This window comes from Uloborus diversus, chromosome 5, assembly GCF_026930045.1.
Source record: "Uloborus diversus isolate 005 chromosome 5, Udiv.v.3.1, whole genome shotgun sequence".
NCBI lineage: Eukaryota > Metazoa > Arthropoda > Arachnida > Araneae > Uloboridae > Uloborus > Uloborus diversus.
The window spans coordinates 131,458,413-131,486,117 of record NC_072735.1 but is presented as its reverse complement, the minus strand read 5'-3'; the positions used below and the strand labels follow the sequence as shown (position 1 = coordinate 131,486,117).

The following is a 27,705-nucleotide window of genomic DNA, read 5'->3' as shown; positions in this document are numbered from 1 at the left end:
GTATACTGAATGCAAATTTTATTGACCACACTGACCCCCATAAATGACGTGCATGAAAAAAAATTATGTTGAATACTAAAAATACATAACATAATACAAACCCTTTAGTTTACTTATTTCGTTATTTATTTAGCTTTAATTATTTAATCATTAATTTTGTGTCTCATATTTAAAAAAAAATATTTTAGTGTTGCATTTTCAGGCTTTTTCCTTATTTTTCAAATTTAAACATCTGCCCCTGTTTATGCAAGAATGCATGTCAGCTACTGATTATTTTTAACTAAAATAACTTTAATATTTGCTTTGCTTTTTGTATCATAGTTTATGACAGCATGAGCTGAAAGTGTTAGTACTTTCAAATTATAAATGAATGCTCTCGAAGAAGTGTTTTCGTTTTTGACAAAACAAATCTTTAACAAAAATGCTTTTATTGCACTCAAAATTTTTGTTTTATTTTATTATAATTATTATTGTTTTTTATTTATTTATTTATTTATTGCGATCGTTGTATTGCATTTTATTCTTTCACACTTAAAAATTTTATTACTGTATCGTTGAAAGGTGTTTATTTGCTTGGATTTTATTTTCATACCAGTGGGAACCCGCACGGCTTTGCCCGTAGTAGAAAATTAAGAGGTCATATGGGTTCGCCTGTATATTTACAAATAATGGATGATGAATTTCTCGCCAATTTGCTATGCTTGCCCATGTTACGGTTCCACGCTATGATAATTTGGTAATTAACCCGCCCACGGTGTGATAATTTGCTCGGTGAAAAGTTCTTAAAATTTGAATAAAAAAAGAAGAAAATCGAATTTTCGAAAAATCGCTTCGAGATACACACCCCCATGCAATGAACTAATTCTGTGCCAAATTTCATGAAAATCGGCCGAATGGTCTAGGCGCATCACAGAGATCCTGACAGAGAGAGATCAAGACATCCAGACAAAGAGACTTTCAGCTTTATTATTAATAAAGATTTTTGTAATCAATATCTTTGTTTCCACCAGCTTATTTTTCATACTGATGATGTCTGCTTGTTTCTTTCGTTTTGTTTTTGAGATTCGATCTTTTATTACATCCGTTTAATACTTCGAAAGTAGTGTTAGTTTATTTTTGGGAGTTTTAAATTAAAAATACTGTTAGTTACTAGTGGTACCCGAATGGCTTTGCCTGTAATAGAAAATTAAAAGGTCTTTTGGTTCACCTGTATATTTACAAATAATGTATGGTGAATTTTCTCGCCAATTGGCTTGTGCCCATGTTACGGTTCCACGTTATGATAATTTCGTAATTTACTCGTCCATCTTATGATAATTTTGTTCTTTAACTTGGAATAGAAAAAGACCCACACAGAATTTTCGAAAAATCGCTTCGAGGTGCACACCCCCATGCTACAAACTGACTTTGTGCCACATTTCATGAAAATCGGCAGAACGGTCTGGCGCTATGCGCATCACAGAGATCCGGACAGAGAGAGAGAGAGAGAGAGAGATCCGGACAGAGAGACTTTCAGCTTTATTATTAGTAAAGATTAGAAATAAAATTTATGTATGCTTAATTTGTTTCCTCTTGACGGGAGTTTAGTCCTATCTCTTCCTATTTTTTTCTACTTTTTTAAGTGATTTTTTTCCTACTTTTCCTATTTTTTAAATTTTTGATTCCTTATTTCCTACTTTTTTCCCCAAAAATACAGTTCGGGGTCTGTTTAAGAAAACTTGAAGCAACCGTCATTTGACCTTTTGCTTGATATGAGTTGCTGTGTTTCAAAAGTCTAACATCAATTATTGATGAACATATTAAGTACCTGTCCTTGAACCTTCTGATGATCTACTTTGTTTCAAAAAACTATTTATTAAGATAGTAAGCAGCTGCCATTGTACCTGATTGTGATCTCATCGGTCTGGAGCTCCCTCCTTTTTTTCGTCTCACAACCCCCCGCCCACCCCTCTTTGAGCATAAACCGCGCAATACGGAAGATTTTTCAGAAGAAGAACTCAGAAAGCCTGACGATGCTCAAGTTTTGAGACAAAACATGGAATCGATTATCATCAGTTTTACTTTCCGATTGAGAGATTCCTCTTCAGCTTTAATCTCTATCCGACATCTTTCGGCTTCACAGATCACGTACCATTCGAGTAGTTATGTTTTTGTCTAATCCGCTTACAGTTGCTCAGCGTGAGGAAGTCTTTCTCCGGTGGAAGTCTCTTTGTTTTTAAAGAATTGGAAAATTGTATCATAAATTTGAAAAATATTCAGGAAATCCAGGAAAAAGTACAAACCAAAACAAGTTTTGTTTATTATTATGTTGTAAACCAATTTAAGTTTCTATGTAGAGTTAAAATAAATGGATTTGGAAGAAAAATTGATTTGAGACAGTGATAAGCATAAACAATTTTTGTTCGCATTACAATATTACGCTTCTAAGATATCATACAGAGGGAAAAATGATTCAGAACTCCTAAATTAAAGTTCTTGTTATTTTTACACAGAATATCAATATAAGTTTTTTCTTTTTTAGAATTAAAATTTAAAAAAAAATGGGTATTTTATTTAAGACAATTTTAAACATGTGCCATGTTTCTTATACCGTATTTTACCACTTTCAGGAAACAAGTGGAATTTTAATAACACAACCTTTTTAAAAATGTTTTGATATTTAAACAGACTAGCATACTTATTTGGCATATTTTGAGCTAAAAAAAAAAAATCCTGTTTCAGTCGATAGTGAATTATCATTGTTCTTCTTAACTCTTAACATTGTTTTGTAGTATGGCTCGATAATAATAATATTTCATCGTCATTTCTCAATATACAATTTGAAATTCATTCGTATTAAGGAGGAAGAAAGCTCTTTCCAACTTCTGATACTCTTGTGAGTAAGAGTAAACGTTTATATGGGTTGCGAGTAGGGTTTATATGACAAAAAGTCTTGTTCGCTTCAATCAGCCACCCTCAACATTCAGCTTGATATTCAATAATCAATAATCTACAAAAAAAAAAAAAAAAAAAAACACTTTTGTATTCTCACATGGAGAAAAATACTTGATCTTAGTGTAAAATGATGCGCTGAATTCAAATATGCAAACGGTTTTTCTCCATCACCCACAAATTTTTTGTAAGGCTGGACTGAAGTTTGAAAGAAATGCGCATATTCTCATGCATGATTAATACTAAAATGATGTTAAATAACTTAGTTATTATTCATTTCTTTCTTTATTTGGTATCAGAACATCCCTATTAAGTGTCTAGCATCAATCAGCAAGAATTTATTCACTTGGACAATGGGGTAGGGGAGGGATTCTCCAAAGATAGACGTTTATTTAGCTTTGCACCAATAAAATACATAGAAATTTTGGTTTTAAGCATTCAAATTTAGCACCAGTGTTGCAAAGTCTCTACATTTTTTTTGAAGACCTTATTTAATATAAAAATCCTGTAGAATAACAGGTCCAGTCTTTTTTTTTCTTTAAATTCTTCTTGCAGTTGCTTTCCCATTTGCAGGATTTGGAGTGGAAAACAGCATTGTGTTAAAACCAAGCAGTTCATAAAATTTATTTAAGTAAATTTTTAAGTGAATTAATTGTCTCATGATATGTATTCTTCAAAAGTGTTACTTAAAAAACTTACAAATCTCCAGATGTTTCCTTCATTTTGACTGAATATGATGGAGATACCGAAGGCTACGTGTTTCAATCATGCTGTGGTATTGCTTTTAAACTACTTTCGAAGGGGTTAATACCAAGTTCATCTGTTAGATATTAAAATATGAGCATATCCATTATAGAGTCAATTCTATTACAGTATACTAAATCAGTTTCTTTAGATTTAAAATCTATAAATTCTTTTTGTTTACATTCAAATATAAAAATACAAAAACTGATTCAATTCAGGTAGCGTATATCACGAAAATGGGTGCCATTAAGACGGACCACCATGTTAACACTGCAGTACTGGCAAACCTGACTGCTTACCTCCACATTTCTAGTCTTTATGACAAGATTTTAAAATTATGACAAGATGTTAATTATTAGTTATTATTATGACGTGAAAAAGGAAAACAATGGAAAAAATCGCTTAAAACCTATGATTACACGAAAATTGTGGGTGATGGAAAAATTCTGATTGAATATTTTAAATCAGCGTCGAAAATTGACCTAGAAACACTATGGTATAATCCATGTGAATTCAACAAGGGGCGTAACTTGATGGTCTCAAGTTCTTTTGAATTTAACATATGTTAAAATTCATAAAAAATAAAAAGTATGTTTTTTTTTTCTTTGTTTGTTCAGCCCAAAAAATTCCTTGGCCGAGATGCAGGCCACGGTAGTGACGCATAAACGTTTTTTATTTTATTATTATTATTCGTTAAAACTGTTTCAATAAAATCTTTAAAGTTTTTCAAAAGTAATATTTGAGTGCAAGATGAATAAACAATGTAATGTTAAAGTTTTATATCGCATCATTTTATAGGTACTGTGAGTCATCTGACTAACGCGGCCAGAGCGGATAGTTTACTCTCTTTTGTTTCAGTTACCAATGATTGGTGCAGTCTAAGCGGAAAGTTTAGTGTCAGTCATCGGAGAGGGACATGACAACTAACATGTTAACATTTTTCTAGAAATTCTAGATGGAAAATTCGTGTATTCTCGGGCTGGTCTACACATTTTCATTTAGAGTGGACTTGGTCCTGCCGCCAAACTCTTACTAGGTATTTTCCAACATTTTACTCACCTTCTGGATCATACGATGATCAAATCCTAAAGCAGTGAAGGAATCAAGAAATACATATAATAAAAATTATGAATTGAGCTCATCACATTGTAATCTAACACTAAGGATAAATTATCTTTAATTTCGTCCACAACGTCTCTGTAAATTGTTCACTAAACGAGCAGAGAGGCTTTATCTATTCCAAATGACGCCATAGCGAAAGCAAAAAATTATGGTAAAACTAGTTTTTGATGATGAAATAAAAAATGCCAATTAGTTGGCGAATAGTAAGCCCTTGTAGCTATTCGCCAACTCAATTCTCGCTTTGTTGAAGTAGCAAGCCCTTGAGTTGGTTAACTCAAGGGCTTGCTACTTAATGCATGTAGTTGTAGAGTCAGAAACGTAGGCTTAAAGTCAAAGAACAGCTCTTTTACTGCTGTCATAATTCGTTCAAATTCCACAGGAAAATTCCATTTGATTTCTGTACAGCACAGCAAAATATTTAAGATTTTTGTATTAGCAAAGAAAGAGTTTGGCGGTTGCAGAACACAAATAAGTTGAATAATTAAACTGCAGAAAAAATGAATGAAAAAAACCCTATGTTATTGTTCTTAAAAAAAAACTATTAAATTTCAACTGCACATGCATTTGAATAAACTGCTTGAAAGATTTCTAAAAATTTAATCAAAATAATATTTTATTGCGCAATTATATCTACGCTCCTGAGATAAATTGCAGACATACATTAAAAAGCACTGGTACCTTATAAATGGCCTCTAAAAAAAGCTTTCTACAGTTAAAACAACACAGTTGACAAAAAGCACCAATCATTTAAAAATTTTACTTTTCTTTTCCAAATTGACACCTATTTCTGTAACCTTATTGTTCTTACATTTATATAATTTACGTATTTTAAAATATAAAAGTTCAGTCTGACCGTTGATTAAATGGTAAAGCAAACATCTGGTTCACAGGCAGAAAATGACGCAACTATTAGTCTTTAGAGATGCCAGTTTTTGCAGATGTATTTTAAGCCTCTAAATTAAGCAGAGTGACATTTCCACCATGAGTGGAACACGCGCATAAAATTTTTATTCCCCCCCCCCATCCAGATAGACTCGTCTTTACTGGACGCTTGCCAATTTCATATAATCTGTGGGCAGACTGTAGCCTTTTAAGTATAAAAAAAATTGCTAAACACGAATTCAAATAAAAAACAATATATAAATATTTTTGAAGAATTTGTTTCAAAAAAGTAGGACAAAGATAAGCTTTGTTGAATGGTTCGACTTATTTAGATTGAAGATGGATCTTGCATCTCAAAACTGTAAAACATTATGTTTATGATGTTTACATTTCAAATTTTCGCTTTACCACGCTGGATTTGGTGAATAGTCAATGTAGAGTGCATTCTTATTATTTCTAAATTAATCCGATTCCTACGTAGAATCTAAGCTGCAAAGCTTTGTTACGGTTAGTGGTATTCTCATTTGCTCGTACTCCTAAAGTAATGTAATCCAGAGCAGCTGCAATACACGACATGGTCAAGTTTGCTAATGCTAAGTAGTTGTCATTTAATGTCTGAGACAAGAATTTCAGCAAGTTATTGTGCCATATTCCGAAACTTACATTTATTAAATGGCTATGCTTGGATAATTAAGTACACCAGTGAAATTATTTGTTGTTCTGTTGCATAAGTTATGAGGGTTTTTTGTTTCGAAATCAAAGGCTTAGAAGTCGTGAACTTTGACAGAATCGAAAATTTTGACTGGATTTCAGCTCACATATTTCTTAGTTTTTCTGCTATGTTGTGAAGTGCTATTTTCTTAAATGGCAAGGTTTGGTAATTAAGTGAGTCGGTTGAAGCATTTACCCTTTTAGAGGAGGTCCTAAGTAAAGTCAGACAAAACAACGTAAGTAGAAGCACAAATTTGTAAATTACAGCAGACACGTGTTTCGGCGTTACAGGGAACGCCTTTTTCAATGCAAAAAATAATGAACTTATGGATGAAAAGACATAGGTTTAGGTACACCGTTCTGCGTAGTAATTATAAAAAAATTCCAATGCCGGAAACGTTGTATGCATGTGCTTGGTTAGAGAAATCTTTTATCTTGAGTGTTATCCATTTTTTTTTCAAAAATACCTATGCAGTTGAACCTCTTTAATTCGTACCCGGTAAAAACGATTAATTGCTGAGATGAACTGCATTTTCGATACCCGTACTACTGTTTTTTTGCATATTATTTTTCGGATAGGACGAAGAGCGGTTAAGACGAATTGGTTTTAAAAGACCCCTTGTGTTTGTTTTAACGAGGTTTGAGTGTAACTTGTAATCTTTGGACTTAAACGGAAGTTTTTAACCGCCACCCACGCGTTTTCCTTTATTTATCAGAAGGAAAGGTTTTTGTAAGTAAAGAGATTTTACCAATCGTTAGAGTTGGTCATTGGTCAGATTTTATATTTGTTAGTTAGGCTGAACTAGTCGGATATTATTCTAACTAGAGGAGAAAATAAGCCCACCATCATTCTGTTCAAAATTCAAATTCTCAATAACTGTTGAAGACTGGAAATAGATTTCACTAGCGGTCATGTGAACTGTTCAGAATAATACTGCATTTAAGCTCAAAAATATACCAAACCAAGCCCTGTGGCGCGACAGCCCGTGAGGGCCAAAGCCTACTGTGCCCAACGCAGTTTTCCTGACCAAGGGCTCTGGTGTGCAAGGCAGATGCTCCGGTTAGATTGGTCAACCTATCACGGAACCCCCAGTGTTTGGTTCCCAAGTACGCTTGGTACTCATTTTATCGAACCACTGAATGGCAGAACGGCCGAGTCAACTATGCCCAACCCGGAAATAGAACCCGGCCCTGTGGCTTGGGAGCACTGATCCACTGGGTTTCAAAAATATACAGTGGTTCCTTAATTGTAAATTATAGATTGCTATCAGTTATAATTGTACCCACAAGAAAGGAATGTATTTAAATTAGCTGCCGTGAATAAACGTTTACCCAAAACCACAGTAATGGAAAACCTGTAAAAAAATCTACTTTCCTTTATAAATACCTAGTACCCGTCGCACTGCTTTTAACTGTACGCCGTTATACCTTTCTTGCGATGTATCCTTGTACTAATAATGCGTAATCCAACTTGTATTTGTTTGCTGGCTACGGATTATAATGAAATAATATATGTTGGTCAAAAGTTTTAGAAAAAAAAAGTAAAATTTGAAAAAAAAAAGAAAAAAAAAAAACACAGCTTTGCTCTTTATAGAAGAAAATAGTTGCACAGAAAAAGACAAATTGTAGTTTTATGATACAATGATTTTTTATTCAAATATCCCCGTGTCGGTATTTTTTACAACGGTATTTGATATGCAGCACATGATTTCTTAGTCGCATTAAATTCTCGAATAGCTGAGCGCATTCTTATGAGATTCATATTCCTTGGAAGTTTTCTTAGTTCTTTTGCGAATTTCTGTCAGCAATATCCTATTTCAGTTACTTGGAAATGCTTTGAATCTTTTGCAACTTCCCTGTGTTATTTTGTGGCCTGTATTTTTCTTCGGTATAAAAAAAATCTTTGGAATTCAATAATGTTGGCTTCAAACATCTCGAAAATCATGTTTGTTCAAACATTAAAAAAGGTATAAAATGTGATTTTTAGTTCCTAATTCTTGAATACATCAGTTTTGTCCGTGTAAGTCGAGGTATAAATTTATGAGCGCGGAAGGAAAAAGAAATGTTTTATTCAAACATGAGGGAAAAAACTAGTACTTTTAAAGAAATTTTTCAGTAAATCAATTTTATGAATAACATTTTTAAATTAACCTACTCTGAAATAAAACAGCAAAACTATGCAAACTACATGAAAGTAAATTTTGTCACCGCATTAGGAAATCTTTAAATTCACCGGTTGCCTAAAACAAGCAAAACTGATAGAAATTAAATAATAATAATAATTTTAAGTTAAAACGTCTTTAAAAGTACATAATAATGCATTCAATCTGATCACTTTTAACAGCCTTTTAAATTGTATTCAAAAAAAGAGAAATTTACCTATTCTTACTTAAATAATATTTTGTTAGTTTGTTCGTCCGTCAAGAAATTACAGATTTGGGGTTCTTCCTTAAATTGCTAAATGTGTCCTGAACTTCTTCTTTTTAAATATAGTTCTACTGCCAAAAAGGAAGATAATAATGATAAAATGAATAAATAAAGATAAAAACACAAAGAAAAAAAGGTAAACAAAAAATAAAAGGAAAACAATATATTATTATTGTTTCCCCTACTACGATGAAGAATATAATTTTTATGTATCAAACAAATGATATTCTTGCTTTTGTGTTTTGGTGACTTTAACACTGATTCCATAGTTGATTTTACCTTTTCCCCATCTCTTTAAAAATGATCGCCAAAATTAAAAAGAAATCAAAATTGGTATAAGATCTATTCTTTTGCACATAAGAGATCCTTTTTTCCAATATTTACAGGATAGCTAAAATGTGACGGCAAACGCTAATCTGTTACAGCATTTTATTTCTGAAGTTATAAACAAAACCTTCTCAGTAAAAAATGTAATAGTTAAACTTAAACATATTCGTACAGAGTAATTTATTTTCACAACACATCAAATACACAAATAAATTTTTGCTAATAATTTTCTTTCATTGTAAACAGACAGCGCAGAAATTTTTGATCCATTTCCGATCTCTGAATTCTAATATCAAGAAATGAGGCAGTAAAAAGCAAAGGGATGTAAGTGCCATTATAAATATTTGGGGGTAGCCAGTATACAAATGGAAGGTGTACCTCTCCTCTGTCATGGGACAGGAAATAGCACTAGTATATACACACAGCATCTCTACATAGTTTAAAATGAAGTCTCCAAAAAGAGTCCGTGTGTTTGAACCATCAATTCTCGAGAAATACTCGGTCGATTTCGCTGAAATTTTCGTAGTTTGTTTCTTTAAGTCCTGAAAAGGTTTGCAGACCGGTTCGAAAAAAAAAAAAAAAAAAAAAAAACGATGAATTGTTCTTTTTTTTTATTCTAATTTAAGCCCAATTTTCACATAAATTCTCGAATATGTGGGTCAAAAATTACTTGCACATAGTACCATTACAAATCGTTGGAAAGGGTAGAATTTTCCGCGTTCTACGCAATTTGTTTCAACGCCCTAACTTAATTACGGCGGCAGTTATTATCGTTTTTACTTCGCATTCTTTTAAGCTTAGCTGAAATTTATTCACTACTTTCTTCATTACATCGATCAATAAGTGATGAAGGAATGGTCCCACAGATTTCCTTTTGACACCATTGGAAAAAGCGACATTTTTTACTCCAGATCTATCACGACGTAAGGTCGAAAAACTGAGCTTCTATCTCCAAAGGAAAAAAAGTTACAAGCCTTTTTAAGTCAAGTTAGAAAAATCTCATATCCGTCCAAATTGTTAACCATTTTCTTTCTCATTTTAATTGCTTAAACTTATATTATTTTGTGTTTCCATGGTTACGCTTTTTTGAATCCATCTTTCTCGACCGAATTTCTTAAAGTATTTTAATATCTGTCGTCATTGTTTTTAAGGAAAATTTTGCATGATGCTTTTTTTTTTAAGTTCAGCCTGATTGCTGAATATACGTCACTTGACACAGTTTTTATTTTGAAGGTAGACCGGGCGAAGACGGGCAATGCAGCTAGTGATTTATAAAACGTTTCAATAAAAATCTGCCTAAGACCTAAGACCTTATATTTAAACGCGTTTTACTCAAAACTTTAAAATTTCCACTTGCATCCCTTTGCTTCTCACTGCATCAAATGTAAAAAAAAAAAAAAAATCCAAGCTGGCATTAACTTTGCTGAGCTCAAATCTAAGACCGCTAATTTTTCTGAACTGAAATAGGCTATTCAAAATTGCTTCCTTTGTTTGATTTCAGTAAAATTACGAAACTACACCCCGACAGCTTTATGATTTCCATTCAAGTCTGCATCCATATAAATGTCGCATTGAATCATTTTACGCGGTGACCATTTTGAGACTGCATTATGATGCACAATTTTTTTCATAAAACTGTCGTTTGCGTCGTAGCTTTAGTTTCCATTTGATTTCGCTCTTTTTTTCACTTGTTCTTTGTGCTTAAATGAATATATCTATAAAGAATCTAATTGCTGATAATCGCGAAAAGATTCGTTTCAAAAAGAATACCCCACAAAACAATTGTGTCTTTGAGCAACCTTAAAGAACTAGCCCATTTAATACTCTAGTATTCCTTCACTCCTTATCATTTTTGCGATTTATTACGGCTGATTTTTTAATATTATTCAGATATTCTGCTCTCTTTAAGTTCTGTTCTCTTTACATGAAGACTTAATTAATTTTCTCTTTTTTTCAGCAATTTTCTTTCTGCCTAAGTCATCTGCGAAAGAAAACGGAGGAAAGTTTATCTCTGTTTGAGAGATAAAGCAAAGATTTTTCTTTGAAGAAAGGTATTTATTTTTGATGTTAAAAGTTTTTATTTTATTACCTTTATATTTTAAAATCCTTTTAACTTGTAATATTAGCTTTGATAAAATTAAAAAGGAAATTGAAGACAACAGATAAAATACTAGTAAACCCGACACTCGGAGGTTTGAAGAATTGCTGATACTTTAAACATTTTCTTTTTCTCATATTTTTCCTGAGAGTTTCCTGTTTTATTAAAGTTATCACAATTATTTTTTAGCTTATTCTGAAACTATTTACAGCAGTTTATTTGACTTGTATTTATTTTTTAATTAAAAAAAGATCTTTATTTATTTTATCTAACCCATTTCTCTGTCCCTATATATATATGTGAAGTGGTTCATTACATTTTTTAGATGTTTTTTTTTTTTTTTTTTCATTTTTTAAAATATTTTTATCATGGGTTATTATATACATTCCATTCATCGGGGAGGCTTATAAGTTAATTATCTGCATTGCTCCTTGGTTTGTAAACGCTAATTGTTGTGGTAGCAGACAGCAAAAACCGAGAAAAAAACCCATATATTTTAATATTTTTTTCTTTTTTCACATTTTTCTACATTTTATTCATACTTTTCAATATTTCAAATTTTTGCAACAGCTTTTGTGAAAAGCTGACTAAAACTCATTGACGAAGTTCTGAAAGACAGTTCAAGCGCACCGTTTCCTTGACGACGTACTGTTTCGCATCTTTATGGATCGTTTGAAAAGAGCGTCTAGAAAGCTGCTGCACTGTTACCAGAAGCATCTGTTGTTGTACGCTGAACAATAAGCAGATAAGAATATAGAAAAGCAAGAAAATCATGAATGCATTTTTTGCTTACATATGTACTTTTATGCAGAAATAAGTATTGAGAGCTTTTCCCTTTTTTCTAGAACTCTTTATATACATTTTCATTTTCACTTTAAGGAATATTATTTATTACCTGCACTATTTTTACTTCCTTTTACAAAAAAGGAAGTATTGTAATAGCAAAAAAATTTTCACTCAAAAATCGACCTTAATTTCCATTTTGCTCATCCCCGAATGAATGTTGAGTTTTTTTTTTTCGACTCGACCACACGGGGATAAGTGTCTAAGAAATATCCATTTCGACGATTCCCGAGTTAATTACAACGAGTTTTCTCGTGACGTGTGTATGTATGTCGCATAAATCAAGAACTTTATGTCCTAGAAAGTTGAAATTTGGTACGTAGATTCTTAGTGGGGTCTAGTTGTGCACCTCCTCTTTTGGTTGCATTCGGGTGTTTTTAAGGGGGTCTTTTGTACCTCTTGGGGGGGGGGGGGAACATTGTTAATTTCGATGTAAGCTCAAGTGGTGTTACAATTTGGCGGACACTTGGCGATAGATCGCCAGTCTTTTGGTCGCCTAGTTTTGCTGCCAACTTGGCGACAAAATTGGCGATTTTTTTTTACAAATCTGGTTTTAGTTTGGCCACTGTTGGTAATATTTAGAGAGTAAACTATTGAATCACATTAAAATTACCAATGCTGGGAAAATGACATTAAATTGGAGTAAAAGGAAGTCATGTGAGGTACTCATCAGCTCGTTTCTATAATCGAGCAGAAGACAAAAACGAAACATACTTCGAAAATCGAAGTTATTCTTTTCCTATGGTGTTAAACCTAACTTTCAAACAATTTTAATGCAATATTTGTCTTATTTTGCTCGTTGATAAGTTTTACATTTAAACGTCCCTGAGGCCTGATGTCAATTTGTCAATGTCTATAATGAGTTTCTCCCAATCCACTAACTTGCCTCATACCGCTCGCCAACCTTACCCAGTGAACGGAGCAAGTGTGCAAACTCCGTTAAGGTCAAAATAAAATTATTTAAAAAAAATGTGAAAAATACACAGAATATAGAAATGTCAAAACAGAAATTTAACTCTACGACTAATACTATATAAACCATCCAAGAAATAAAGTTTCTTTTCTTTTTTGCATTTAATTCCTTTAAAAAATTTAAAAAATTTAAGTCCGTCATCATACTTTGGTTTCTTCTAAGGTATGTAGTAAACTCTAGTATCACTTAGTGATGGAAATGTAAGAGCGCGACTTAGAGGTGTATATCATCCATAAAATTCGCAATAATGAAGAATCCCTTTAACTACATCCTGTCGTCCAATTAACAAAATAAGATAGGTGTGTTAACTCGTGCGAGGTTCTCTGCGCTGTGGATAGGTACGGTCCTCTTGAAACACTCTCCCCTTTACGCAGTAAAGAATTAAGAATGGAATTACAGATATTTTACATTCTTCGCTACCAGGAGTGGGTAAAGAGGAAAGTGGTTTCAGAAAACAGGACATGCAATCCAAGAAAAAAATTTAATGCATCAACGTGGAAATACATTTAAAAATAAATTGAGCATAGTATTGTTTCGGTTCTAACTAGAAATTGAAAGGTCCCTTCCTTCTCCTTCTTCCTGTTTTGATGTTGAAAGGCGTAGTAAGACAAAAACTGTATATCTTATTAAGAGACATTTAAAATCGATTTGTAAAATTTCAGAGTGTTTCATTTTTTCAAAAGCAGCAGCTTGCAGCAGCCAAACAATTTTTACTTGATGACGAAAAATAAAAGTTATTTCTGAAAACATACACATGAAAAAAGTGTCAAAAGTCATTGAAAAACACGTGACACAGTTCAAACCACTCGACCTGGTGTTATTTCCCAATATATCCCCCTTATTAGGAACACATTTCATGAATTCTGGAGAATATCATATAACATTCCGAAATATTAATACTTAAAATGCTTCCCCCTTTTAAGCATTAGTTAATTTTATCTCCATTAGGTACTCTCCAATTTATTCTCCTTTGAGGCGTATCTCCTCAAACTTGCAAAAGGATCATAATTTGTAGAAATCTGTTTGCGTCACTCTATCCATTTATAAGGATTCTCCATTGTGAAGCGCTTCACCATTACGGCTCGCTAATTAATTGCAGTGACTTGTAATAATACCAGCAGTTTGTTTCCACTTGGTGCTCAAAGCTCTCAGTGAAGCGATTGTCCGAGGGATCAAAAGCAGCTTCCAGCTTATTTATTATAGGTTGTGTCAAGACCCTAGGTTGTGCTATGCTCCAATAATGCTTTTGTCAGCTGATTTTGATAAATTCATTCAATAGAAATTAGTACACTAGATCAGGTTTAGTTTTTTTTAATTTCCAACCACGATTTCTCTAGTTACTGTTAACTGCCCAAATTATAATTTAATGCTGATCTGCCGATGGCTGCGGAGTCGAAGGGAAAATGACTGACTCCTATATTTGAAGTTTTTGAACCTTTAACTCTGACTTCTTTACGCTTCCAAATCAAGGCCGATTCCAACCAGTGCCAAAGAAGGGCCATGTCAGCCTATTCGTAAACTAGGGGCTTGTCCTTTGAGGGGCCCAGTTCGGAATCGGAGCAGTATAAATTTCACATCTTTTATGGGGAAGGGAGGGGGGCACGACAACTCAATTGACAAGGGGCCTGTTTTTGTTTTCGGCGGCCCTGACTCCGACTCTTGGAATTTTATACTTTTCGGCTCCCGATTCCAATAGCTCGGCTCCGATTCCGAAGCCCGTGCACGTAAATGGCAGGTTCTGCAATTCAAAATTTGCGTTTGTATTTTATTTCATTTTCCTCTTTTAGCATTTTCATCATTTATCTTACAATTGTTTTCATGGTAGAAAAATATTTATAGCTACAAAATTTTACTGCACGACGTCACAAGAATTTTATCATTTTTTAACGTGAAAGATTTTTTTCGACTTTAGAGATTTGAAATTAGCATTTGAATTTACATTTAGGAGTTCTACCAACTTATTTTACAAAAAGAGAAGTAGAAAAAAATATTTACAGTCATACACTAGCAGCGTGCAGCACTGAGCGTTCTACATTTTTTTTAAATATGAAGCGATGCAAAACTACTCAGATACACCACAAAAATATGCAATCAGTTAGACGAAAAATATATTGGTTTGTATATAAGTTAGTAAAAAAATTAAAATTTGGTGTGTGCTTCCAGGATTTGTAAATGTATGAAAAAAATGCATATTTTCTTTCTCGAATACCTCTATTTATTCTTTTATTGGAATCTTAGCAGACATCAGTTTCTTGGTGTGTGTCCCATTTCTTTTCTTGATGTCCGATGGCACAAATACCTATGCCGAAAAAGAAAAGAAGAAAACGAACAGACACTTGCTGAGTGAAAACCACAACCGTATGGGGGAATTCTACGGGGGGAACCACACCTGACCTTCGTGTGCATAAAACGTTCTCTGAAGAAAGGAACAGTGGTTGCAGCAGAGAGGGGTGGGGCTGGACTATGATCGTGAATCCCACCCTGATAATTCTTTTTTTCCTGCTTTGTTCCTTTTCGCTCTCCCTCTCGGTGTCGTGTCAAAAGCACGTTGCACCGTAATTATGTCTTCTGTGGGGTCTACAGGTACAAAGCCAGGGGCGCAGCTCAGGGTTCGGTAGTTGGGAAGGTGAAGAAAGCTACTTTTTTTCATGACTTCTTGCAATATCCTTCTTCTTTCGGCTCGGCTTTTATCTCAACGAACAAAATCTTGGACGGATCTATCATTAAAGTTCAAACTTTAATTCTCATCTGAAGTATGATTTTGATTGCTATTTGGTCCATTCATGTTCCTGCAAGGGGAAACGAATTCCGGTGTTTTGATTCAAATATGATAATTTTGGGATGATTTCAACTAACAATAAATTAATTTCGGAGATAAGCTTCAATATTACCACGTAAGGTTATGTTGTTTTTTCGAGCATTTGCATTTGAACTTTGATTGATTGATAAATGATTAGGCATAATACATTCTTTTCTTTTGGATAAAAGAAATGAAGCGTTTTTTTTCCACAAGTGGGTGTTACAAACTGCCTCATTTTTTGCATTTTAAAGCAATTTGATCCAGGGATAAAAATACAGATATTATTTTGAATTTGTTAAAAAAACTTCTAGGGAAAATATTTTTCAAACACTAGAAAAAATAAGTAAGTACAGGTGAGAAGAAATAACTTGGAGACACATGATACATCATAACGTAAATATTAACCAAAGTACTACGACCAAACTTCAAAATTGATATATATACATTATTTCGTCTAATATATTTACAATTTTTTCTAAGTGGCTACATTTAGCCTTAACACAAAACTTTAAATGTGTCACAAATTTTTCGGTTATGGGCCGCAACTCACTTACTGATGTTTTAGCCCATGCCTTGCGTTAAGGATTTCTCTAGGGATGCCAAAGTTTTATGAGGTTTTGCACACACCTTTGTCTCCATGATGGACCTAACAGAATAATCAATCGGGTTCGAATCTGGAGGATACTGAGGCCATTCTAGAACTCCAAGGAGGTCAGGAAAATGTGTCTTGCATCAATCTTAAGTGCCTTTAGCTCTGTGTGCAGGTGCTTAATCCTGTTGGAAGGTTCAATTTTTGTTTCTAAAGAGCCTTTGTGACCAAGCTAAGATAACATCTTCCAAAATGCGTTTGCAATATGTTTTTTGATCAATCTTTATCCCTTGATTAACAAAAACAAGTGATATTTCCCCACTATCACATATCCCAACCCAAACCATTGAATTGGGGTCGTTCACGTCTTTCAACAGTGCAAGAAGGTCCTGGAGGCAAGCATGTGTGCCAAACCTCAAAACATTTTGGCATTCCTAAAGAAATCCTTACGCAAGGAATGGGATAAAATATCAGTAAGTAAGTTTCGGATCATAGACGAAAATTTTGTGATCTGTTAAAAGCTCTATATTAAGGCTAAAGTTTGCCACATGAAAAATTTGTTATTATATTAGACGAAATAATGTATTCATATTAATTTTGAAGTTTGGTCTTAATATTTCATTAGCATTAAAATTATAATGCATTATGTGTGTCCAAGTTATTTCTTGTCACCCTGTATAAATAAGTAACAAACAGGTTACTTGAGAAAAAACTATTTCATCTCACATATTTTAGGACAGAAAATAGTGAGAACCTTTTATTTTGCGATTTTTTCTGATAAACTAAATACGCTTTTAGAATCTGACTTGGTAAAAGCTTGATAACTCAATTTCAGTACATAAAAATTATTTGCAACCTTTTTAACGTTTATAAAAGCTTATTTTAAGAGTTTCAAATCTGTTTATATATATACATATAGGTATGAAAATATTACAATATATATTTTAAACCAAACACAAATAAATCTGAATTATATCCGAAAAGTAATATAATCTGAAAAATAATATAATCTGAGTTATATCCCAAGTAACCAGCTTGAAATAAGTACAACAAATATATCATTCTACATTTTACGCTTGAATAGGAAAACAATATCGCGTCGGGAATATTTTTAAATCCTAAAATAATATTCGGCAAATAGAAAATCGGCAACAAAATAGAAAACTCCATAAATATCCCATAAGCTTCCGTATAATCAAATTCGCTGTCAGAGACAAACGAATGCAAAATATCTTGTTCTGAACACGGAGTTTACAACAACGCAATATTACAATAACAAATTCAAATCGAATCGGGAATAACACTTGGTTATTTCCTGCGATAGAACAAATAAAAACAGACAGAGATTAAGGCGTAGGGCAGACTCTGGAAACGAAATGTTTGGGAATGTTTGGCTATTTGATTGAATGGATGAAAAAATAAGTTTTTACCCGTTTTGGTTTTTCGTTTTCTCTTATACATTAAGATTTTCCCCTAGTACTTGAATGCATACATTGATTTTGAATAAATGTTTAGAAGAAAAAATTTAAGATGAAGAAATAACATTTATTTGATTTCTTTCTTTTGCCTCGAAGCTTTTAATATAGATGTACATTTATTTTATCCACTTTTTTTTTTCAAAGAGAGTAGCTTTATGCAAAATCTTTGTCATTTAGAAATAATTAATGCATTTTATGACAACCAAAATTGACAAATTCTTCAACATTAAAGCGATTTTTATTATTTTTTTTCTTTCACTTGCCTGATTTTATTAATTCTACTTAATCGGGTGTTCATCAGTTTTAAATGAAATGAAATATCTTCTGTATTCTCTACAGTCTCAAAATGCGCAATGAATATCTTCCAATTACATTTTCAAACACCTTTATCAACAAATTGCTCAATTTTTCAAAAGCAATAAATCTACAGTTAAGCATGTTGTTGTTTCACCGTACATAAAATTAAATATCACCCAGGAGCTCGTCTCTCTAATTTTTATTGATATTTTCTGCTTGCCCAGTGAATTTTCGTTTTATTAGCTACATATGTCATCCATAGTTTTTTAAACTGCATTACAACCGTAATTAATAATGGCAGTTTCTATAGATTGCTTACTTGGCACTTTATCTGTAACTGTTATAAAAAGTTAAAAATCCTTTATGTCCATTGAAAAACTCATTTCCTTTTAATTTTATGTACGGTGAAACAACAACATGCTTGACTGTAGATTTGTTGCTTTTGAAAAATTGAGCAATTTGTTAATAAAGGTGTTTTAAAATGTAATTGGAAAATATTCATTTTGAGACTTTAGAAAATACAGAAGATATTTCATTTCATTTAAAACTGATGAACACGCGATCAAGTAGAATGTTGGGATGTTAAAGGCTATTGCTCTTTGGAAATTCGATTGTACTTTCTTCAAGTCTTTAAAATTCGTATAATTCATTCCAGTGATTTTTTTTAAAAAGATTTCTTCAAGTTTGATTTTTTTTTAGTTGAGTTTAAGTTTTATAATTAACTGTGTGTTTATGTACACGATTTTTGTTGTGATCTGTGGTTTTTTACTGTTTACAGTTATTATTTTTTTTCAAACGAAAGCTATACCAACTAGCCTAACAAGGCTAGCTCGTCTGAAAGATGCGAGTAGCGCTGTTAGTCCACTTTGAACCCTCTTAAACAAGTATAGTCCAATTTACTATTTTTGACTCTAGGTAGGTTGCAAACTGCACAAAATCAATCATTTTATACATACACTAGCTGCGTTGCCCGGCTTTGCCCGGTCTATTTTGAAAACAAAAATTGTGTCAAGCGACGTATATTCAACAATCAGGCATAAATAAAAGAAAAAAGATCATCATGCAAAATTTCCCCTCCAAACAATGACGACAGATATTAAAAATACTTTTAAGAAATTAAAATAAAATGAGAAAGATGGATTTAAAAAGCGAAACCATGGAAACACAAAATAAAATAAGTTTCAGAATTGAAAATGAGAAAGATGGATACTGGATTCAAAAAGCGTTACCGTGGAAACGCAAAATAAAATGGTTAAAAACTTGAATAGAGAACAAATTTTTGAACTTCATTTAATTCGCTTGTAACTTTTTTCTAATGGAGATAGAAGGTTAAACTTCCGACCTAGGGTAGAGTTAGATCTGGAGTAAAAAAGGTAGCTCGTTTCAATGGTGTCAAAAAGAAAACTGTAGGACAATTCCTTCACTTTTTATTGAGAAAGTTAATGAAGAAAGAAGTGCCTAAATTTCAGCTAAGCCTAAACAAATTCGAGCTAAAAACGTAAATAACTCCCGCCGCAATTAAGTTAGAGCATTGGAACCAATTGCGTAGAACGCGGATAATTCTTCCCTTTCCAACGATATATAATATTACTAATTGCGAGTAATTTTTCATCCCCATATTCGGGAATTTATGTGAAAATTGGGCCTGAATTGGAATAAAAAATGAACTATCCATCGAATTGTTTTCGAACTGGTCTGCAAACCTTCTCAGGACTTAAAGGAACAAATTGTGAAAATTTCAGCGAAATCTGCCGGGTAGTTCTCTAGTTTTGCGAGTGCAAACAAACAGACGCTTTTTGTACACTTCATTTTATACTATGTAGAGATTTGCATTCTAAATTTTCACTTTGCCCCACATTCTTTTGGTAATGTCAAGAAATATGACTAGTAAGACGCTTATGTATAAAGTAAAAGAGTTATGTTTTCTTTTATTTTTCAGTGCTAAAAATATACCAGAGCAGTATACCACGATCATTAATTTGATGTTCAAAGTAATAAAATTCACCAAACAATGCAAAAAAAAAAAAAAAAAAAAATGAAAATCAGTTTCACACGAGTATTTTGTTTGATCGCTTCATGATTATTTTTCATGTATTCGATCATCAAACATCGAGTTTCATTTTCTTTCATTGATGAATGCGAACACTTGCATCTTCCTGAAATGAATGATTGCGAAGTAGACTTGATCAATTTCCCTCCATTGTCAGGAGAAAATTAATGAAAATTCTTTCTGAACTCGCTTCGCTTTTTATCAGTTTACATTCGTAATACATCAGAATAAAATGATTTCTAAATCTGATTTTCTTTTCAAAAATCTATTTTCTTATGGCGATGGCTTTTGTTGAATTACGTTAGTAAAATTCAAGTATTAAGATAATGCATAGAGAGTGGTTTTTTAAACGACTTTGACATTGCTTGAAATGTTTTTCTCGTAAATAAAAATGCCATAAATGTAAAATATTTTTGCATCTAGGTGTATGTTGAGGAGGCGGGGAGATAAAACATCTATATTTAAAAGTATTTATGGACGTTTTGCTTTGCTCAGTTATGATCTGTGTAAAAATCTTATTACATAATGCAATAAACTTTTCCTAACATTTCTGAAACGTAAAAGTATTTTGGTTCAGAATTATTACTCAAAGTAATTATTTAAAATAACATTTAATAATTATTTTACATTTTTTTTTCTGTTCTTATGTAAAAAGAAGTAGGCTCTAATTCCATACTTTGGAACTTCTTGACTCATTCGCAATACTTATATTCCGAAACTCACAACTTTATGTAGTGCTAAAGGGGTGACCTCAAAACAAGTGTCTGCAGTTGTTTTGGTATTTGGGTTTTCAACGTTACATTTATCATTTATCACTTTATAAATATTGCTTGTTTTTCCTTTATTAATAAAGTGGTGAAAAGGGAAAATATTTATTCGGAATAGGGGAAGGAGGTATTTTTTAAAGAATTTATTTATTTTGCAACATTTATGCAATTTTCATTTGCATTTTTTAAAAAAATATTTATGATATTATTAAGGATAATATTGAAGCCCAGTGGTTCAGTGGTAGCACTTCGAGCTTCCACGCCGCAGGCCCGAGTTCTATCCCCGGGTCGGACATGGTCGACTCAGCCGTTCATCCCTTCTGTGGGTCGAAAAAAATGCGTGCCAAGCGTTCTTGGGAACTAAACCCTGTGGGTTCCGCGTTTGGCTGACCATTTAACCAGAACATTTGACTAGCACCACAGAGTCCTTGGTCAGGAAGACTGAGATGGGCATAGTAGGTCTTGACCTCACGGGTTTTCGTGCCACTGGGATTTATGATAAAGTTGTGCTAGTTTTAATATTGACAGCATCCACTATTACGCTGGACAAATTTCAACGCTTCTTTTTTAGTTGCCAGAAATATCTGCTTAAGTACAAAGGAATGGAATACTAATTTTGTTTATAAAAAATGAGGAAAAATTTTAATACTTCTTTGCAGTTCCAAAGTGCTGGTAATTAAATAAAAATTACAAAATCGCCCGTCAAGGTATGACGGATGAAAATTGCGGGTTGATTTTTACCACCTGCTGGCTTACACATGTAAAGTTTGAACTTCTGCGTAAAAGTTATATTTTGTGCACTATTTGAACGAAAAACTACATATCATAACCTTAAAATGGTTTCCCCAAAAGCTCACAGTACGCACTGATTGTTGATGTTACAATGTCTATATCTTTTGAATTTATTACAGAACTAGTGGTATCCGCACGGTTTTGCCCGTAGTAGAAAATCAAAAGGTATTTTGGTTCGCCTGTATATTTATAAATAATGTATGGCGAATTTCTCGCCAATTGGCTTGCCCATGTTACGCTTCCACGTTATGATAACTTAGTAATTTACTCGTCCATCTTATGATAATTTTGCTCGGGAAAATGTTCTTAAAATTAGAATAGAGATTCGAATTTTCGAAAAATTGCTTCGAGGTGCACTACCCCATGATACAAACTAATTTCGTGTCAAATTTCTTGAAAATCGGCCGAACGGTCTAGGCCCTATGTGCGTTACAGAGATCCTGACAGACAGAGAGCCAGACTTTCAGCTTTATTAATAGTAAAGATTATGTATTTACAATCGATTGCCCTCAAATAATTTCTTTAACTATACAGTAGAATTTCATTACAGCAAATGCCAATAAAACAAAATATCTGTTTGAACGAAGTCAATCTTGAGTGTCGTTGTAATTGCCACAACATAGACTGAATACTTTACAACGAAATTTCTGCTGCGGTCAATTGACGTTCGTTGTAAGAGGATTTAACTGTATAACAAAGGCCGAACAGATGTAGAACTTTTAGTAAAGTTCACAATATGTTGTTTGTTTAGTTGATGCAAAACTGCAAATTGCTTCCTCGATTTTTGGTGAAATGTTTATTCTGTGACTGAATTGAACTATTGGTATATGATGTAATCGGTGACCACTAAGTAATTCAACAAATTTTTCACAATACCAAAAAATAACTATTTCCTTTTAATAATTCGGAAGTGACTGAAAATGCAGCTATTCGAGACAGCTAAAAGATTTATTGTTATTCTTCAGTGTTAGGGAAGAAAAAAATTCAACAGTGGAGCGACTTCACTTTTTGTCCGAGTTTTCCGCTTTGCAGTCTGGTGGCTATTTGTTCCGACTCCGATATTCAAACTTGGTAGTTTGGAGATGGAATAGAATAAATGAGTTGCATTTTTTCTCTGGTGATAAATTGCATCAACTTGGAACACATGCGATCTTGTGTTGCAGAAATTGATAGCTCAAAAGCGCGCCAGTGATCAATAAGTTTCACTCAAAGCTTAAAATTAATGCAAATTTTTTTGGGTAATTTTTCACTTTTTTTTTCCCTTTGTGATTGCTAAACTGTCAAAAGGAACGAATTTCCATTTCATTATTTTACACTCCCATTTTAGCCTTTTTTTCATTTGTAGAAAATAGGTTGACCAAATAAGTTTAGCTAACAAGGAATGATATTTAAGTATGCTAATGAATCCAGAATTGTTTGTAATTTATGTTTAAATTGTTAGCTGAAAGTCAATGCACTAACTTTGATTTAAAAAAGCCTGATGGATGTATAATGATTTTCGTACTTGGAATTTTTCTTACAACATCAAACATTTTGTGTAGATCAGTTCAACACTTGCTAATTGTCAAATTTTTGTTTTATCGTAAAAGCTCTTTGATACTTATGGTGGGATTGCATTTCTATTCCATTTGTCGCCTAAATTGTTTTTAGGATAGAAAATAAGTAAACAATAAAAGCCTTCCATTTCAGATTTTTGTCCATCCATTGATAAATTTACATATGTTTTACCTATCCTACATTAGACAAGACACTACAAAATGTTTGGAATTCATACCCTTTAACGCGTGCTTTTCTTTTTGCAACATTTTATTGCAATACGAAAATAAAGGTTTTACTAAATATCAAAACTACGTTATTTTTGGAAAATGTAATATATGTTTAGGGTATTAAAGTATTTTGTGCTCCTTTTATATTCGTTTTTAATTTCTACAATTTAACGAGCGTATATTTAAACGAATAAAGGAAATTAAATAATAATTTAATTAAAATAATTCTCTTAAGTAGCCTCATTTATCAGGTACTTGTCTCTTTAATAATCTTTTTCCTTTCATTTTTCACAATTGATTTTATGTCTTTCTATTTCTCCCTGTTTCGTTCTTTTAATCCATACGTGCAAATAGGTTTCTATTTAGATTTCGATAAGAAATGTAACTGAAATGTTAAATAAAATGTGTCCAAGGCTGTAAAAGCAGTATTTTGACATCTATACTTCAAATTTGTCGGTAGATAATACATTTCGCTCTTCATATTTTTTAAAATTTATTGTTCTGAAGAAAGTAAGTTATTTCCTTTTAGTGTTATCAAAAAAGAAAAAAAAAACATTAGTATTATAAATGCTTAAATTGGAAATAAATAGTACTTGTATTGAAACTTGCAGGCTTAAAACCAACTAAATAGACACGTAATTTTCAAAGCGTACACATCATCGATAGAAAAATATACGTACATATACTTTGGCGCAAATGCACAAAAAATATTACTAGGGCAACTGTTATATAGTAAAAAAAAAGAAAGAAAAACGTGTAGTATTATTATTTTTTTTTAAATGAAAGCTAATTTACTTTAGCATTAAACGTGTATCAACAATTTTGTTTTGCTAAAATATTTTAGGCCTCAAATAAGTTTTTCTAAAAACATCAAAGACATTGCACAAGAAATATTGAATTCATTAACTTATTCCTATTCCATTAAATCGAAAAAAAAAAAAAAAGACACCCACGGTACACGTTTTGCGCAAACTATTCTTCTTTTCTAACGTTTTATTCCCACGCATGCATTAGTAAAGCATAGTTTGTTTAACCAATCAATAGAGCTAAATCTTTTTACTGCTCGAAAACTCAAATAAATCTCCTGCAGTTGCTAATGGACTTTCGCTAAACTTATTCTCCACGCAACATATTTATGTGGAATACTTTACTTTTGCAAAAAATGTGAAATAAGATTACTTTGAAAATTTTTGAAAGTAACGAAGAGGTTCGTTAATTAGTGAAGTGACAGGTCAAATTATCGTGATATCAAATTAATTTGACGCGTTGAACATTAGTTTACTTATTTAAGAAAATTTGGTATGTTCTCTTAGATTTCTTCGCTAGTTTTTATTGTAAATTTTTTGATCAACTTTTGATAAGTTTCTACCCTTTGTTTAAATGTTTCTGAAAGAAAGGAATATAATTTTGCTGGTATACTTTTTTCTTTCCGTCTTTTATTTTTCTGGTGTTTAAGCTATTGATGTTTTAGATTTCTTTTTTTTTTACTTCGCATAATGTCTCATCTCTTCTCTTTGTTTGCCACAATCAAATATGTTCATCGTCAAATTTTTTTGAATCTTATCATTGTATGTATTATTATACATTATTTTGCACTCACGGACGAGAGATTTTCATTTCTTACACTGTTTAAAATTCAGAAAACTTTTATGGTAAATATTACTGTAAAATGGAGTGTTTACAGTGCAGAAAAAATAACATTAAATTGCATTGAAAAAAAAAAAAAAAAAAAAGATGCCAATTGATACACGACGCGACTTACAGTATGAAGCAGATAACACCTTATTTCCCCTCACTCGATGCGTCCTAATTCATATGGTGGACAGCAAAGCCGCCTGCAAATCAAAAGGGCCCAAGATTGAACCTCTGCTGCTCACATTTTACGCTTTTTAATTCTCTTTTATTTTACCGTTAAATTTTACAGTAAAATATAGTGTACAAGGGATTACTCGTCTAAATGTTTCACTATCCATCTCTTCTGTATCACTTATTTGTATGTATGTATGTATGTATGTATGTATGTCTATTAATGTTATGGCTTTTAATAAAGTGCTTTAGCCTGTAATAGAAATCAATGAAATTATTGACACGTGATCAGGAAATAAGAACTACTTTTTTAAATTGAAAAGAAATGTTCCGCACCGAAGACACTGAAAGTTCTTAAGTTTAGTACTTTCAGTACAATCGAAATATACTACTTATAATCTTAATATATAAAAATCTTCTGTGTGTACGTTTGTCACCATAAGGCTTTTAAACAGCTGGACCGATTTCGATCAAATTTTTTATATGTAATTAAGTTGTGGTTTCGAAGCGCGATGGATCGAATCGGAAACGTTTTTGTTATTTAAGTAATTAATTTAAACATTGGATGGAAAATCTCCCAAATGATTAATATTTATTTTAACCTATTGTTGAGCGAGAACTGAAATAAATATTTAACCCGTTGCCAAAGGACAATAAGAAAGCCAGTTCTGCTTTTTATAATAAAATTTCCTACTGTAATGTGTCAATTGAGAATAGATAAAACGTAGAAAGAGAGAGTGAAGCCTTCATTTCTCTTGAAAGGAACGATTTTAGGTCCCGTGATATATTTATTCGGAACTCCAGCGCTCGAATACGCTAACTTGCGGTGATTTATAAAACTGCGAATGCAACTAAAACTTTGCCACGTTGCGTTCCATGTGTGTCTGTTGACGTAAACACAGGCAGTTTGTTCTGAGTATTTATTAACGCAATCGATGTGTCTTAGTTTGCTTTCAGCTACAGAAATTAATTCGTCCCTTAGTAGTATTCTCGAGCTCCTCAAAATAATGTTAGTTTTCATTATTTCCTTAATAATAGGTGAAAGCGAAAATTCTGGATTAACAAACTTGGATAACGTTATACAAGGTAAAAAATTTTATTGTTTTGTATGAATTTGTAAGAATATGGGAGTTTTTTTAATCTTAAATTAATTAAACTTACCATATTTTACAGCAGCATTTAGTTGGAATGGACAGTATGCAAAATATTTTCTTGAATATATTATCGTAGAACAAAATGAATAACCGAGAAAGAATTTACTTTATTCCTTTTATTCTCAGCTGAAAGGTATCGCCAAATTTGTTTAGGGTTATAATTTTGGCATTGTGCGAGCAAAGTAGCCTTGGCGAGATTTCGCGTTTTTAGTTAAACCATTTTTAATTTTTATCATGAGTGGAATAAAATGGTAGTAAGATTACAGAATTCGATAAGTAAAAAGAAATAATTGTCAATCAACTGAAAAGAAAACTACCACCATATATCCGTGAGAATTTTGTTGATGATTTGCATAACATTACACAATTAAATCGTAACTCAGAAATTAGAAAAATCGAAACAGAAAATTTTTAAATTAACCGATTCGGGAATTCAAGAGAAATAACTCAGCTACAAATGGAAAACAAGCTCTAGCCAAAGCAAAGCAAGGAAGTATCATCTTCTTTTGGTAATAATTTGTAATGTCATATTAAATTTTCTAGCATTAATTGTTATTCTTGTCAGGCCACAATTATTATTTAGTTTTATCAAGAATTGATAAATATCGAATTCAACATCGTGAAAATGGCTGCTTAGAACTACGAACTACGTACTTTGCATTAATGTTTGACGTTTAGTAATGCTTCTTGAATTCTCATTTCTTTCTACGTGGGTCAGAATATCAACAAGACTTTGAAAATTAATTTAAAAAGAATAAAGCGAAACAATCATACGTACGAACAAAAATCACAACACTTTTAGCATTTTCTTCGTTACCATGTGCGTTTGTTTTAGTTTTCAATTCCGCCATTAGACAGTGACTTCAGTGCCCCCTATAGTTCGTTGGAGTTGCGAATAGTAAAGTACTGTAAGGTTCACGGAAAACGTGTGTTCTGTCGTCGCAGTTGAACCATGTGACCGGATCGGTGCTTTAGTTTCTCCCAACTAAATGATCAGAAAGTACCGTACCTAGCAACACTTGTTTATCGGCTGAAACCCATCTGAGTTTTGGCACCAATGTCAAGAATACTTTAAGGATTATCTAACTAATCAGTACATTATTAAAGGAAAAGATGATGGAATTTAAAGACGAAACAAATTTTATTTT

The 27,705-nt window shown here is 32.4% G+C and overlaps 1 protein-coding gene across 1 annotated transcript in view; it reads left to right on the top strand.

Moving 5' to 3' along the window:
- Positions 1 to 27,705, top strand: part of LOC129222045 (glycoprotein 3-alpha-L-fucosyltransferase A-like) — a 124,363-nt gene that overhangs the window by 60,904 nt on the left and 35,754 nt on the right. The window contains 1 exon segment of the mRNA XM_054856464.1: positions 11,102 to 11,195. The gene's annotated coding sequence lies outside the window, so the exon portion shown is untranslated.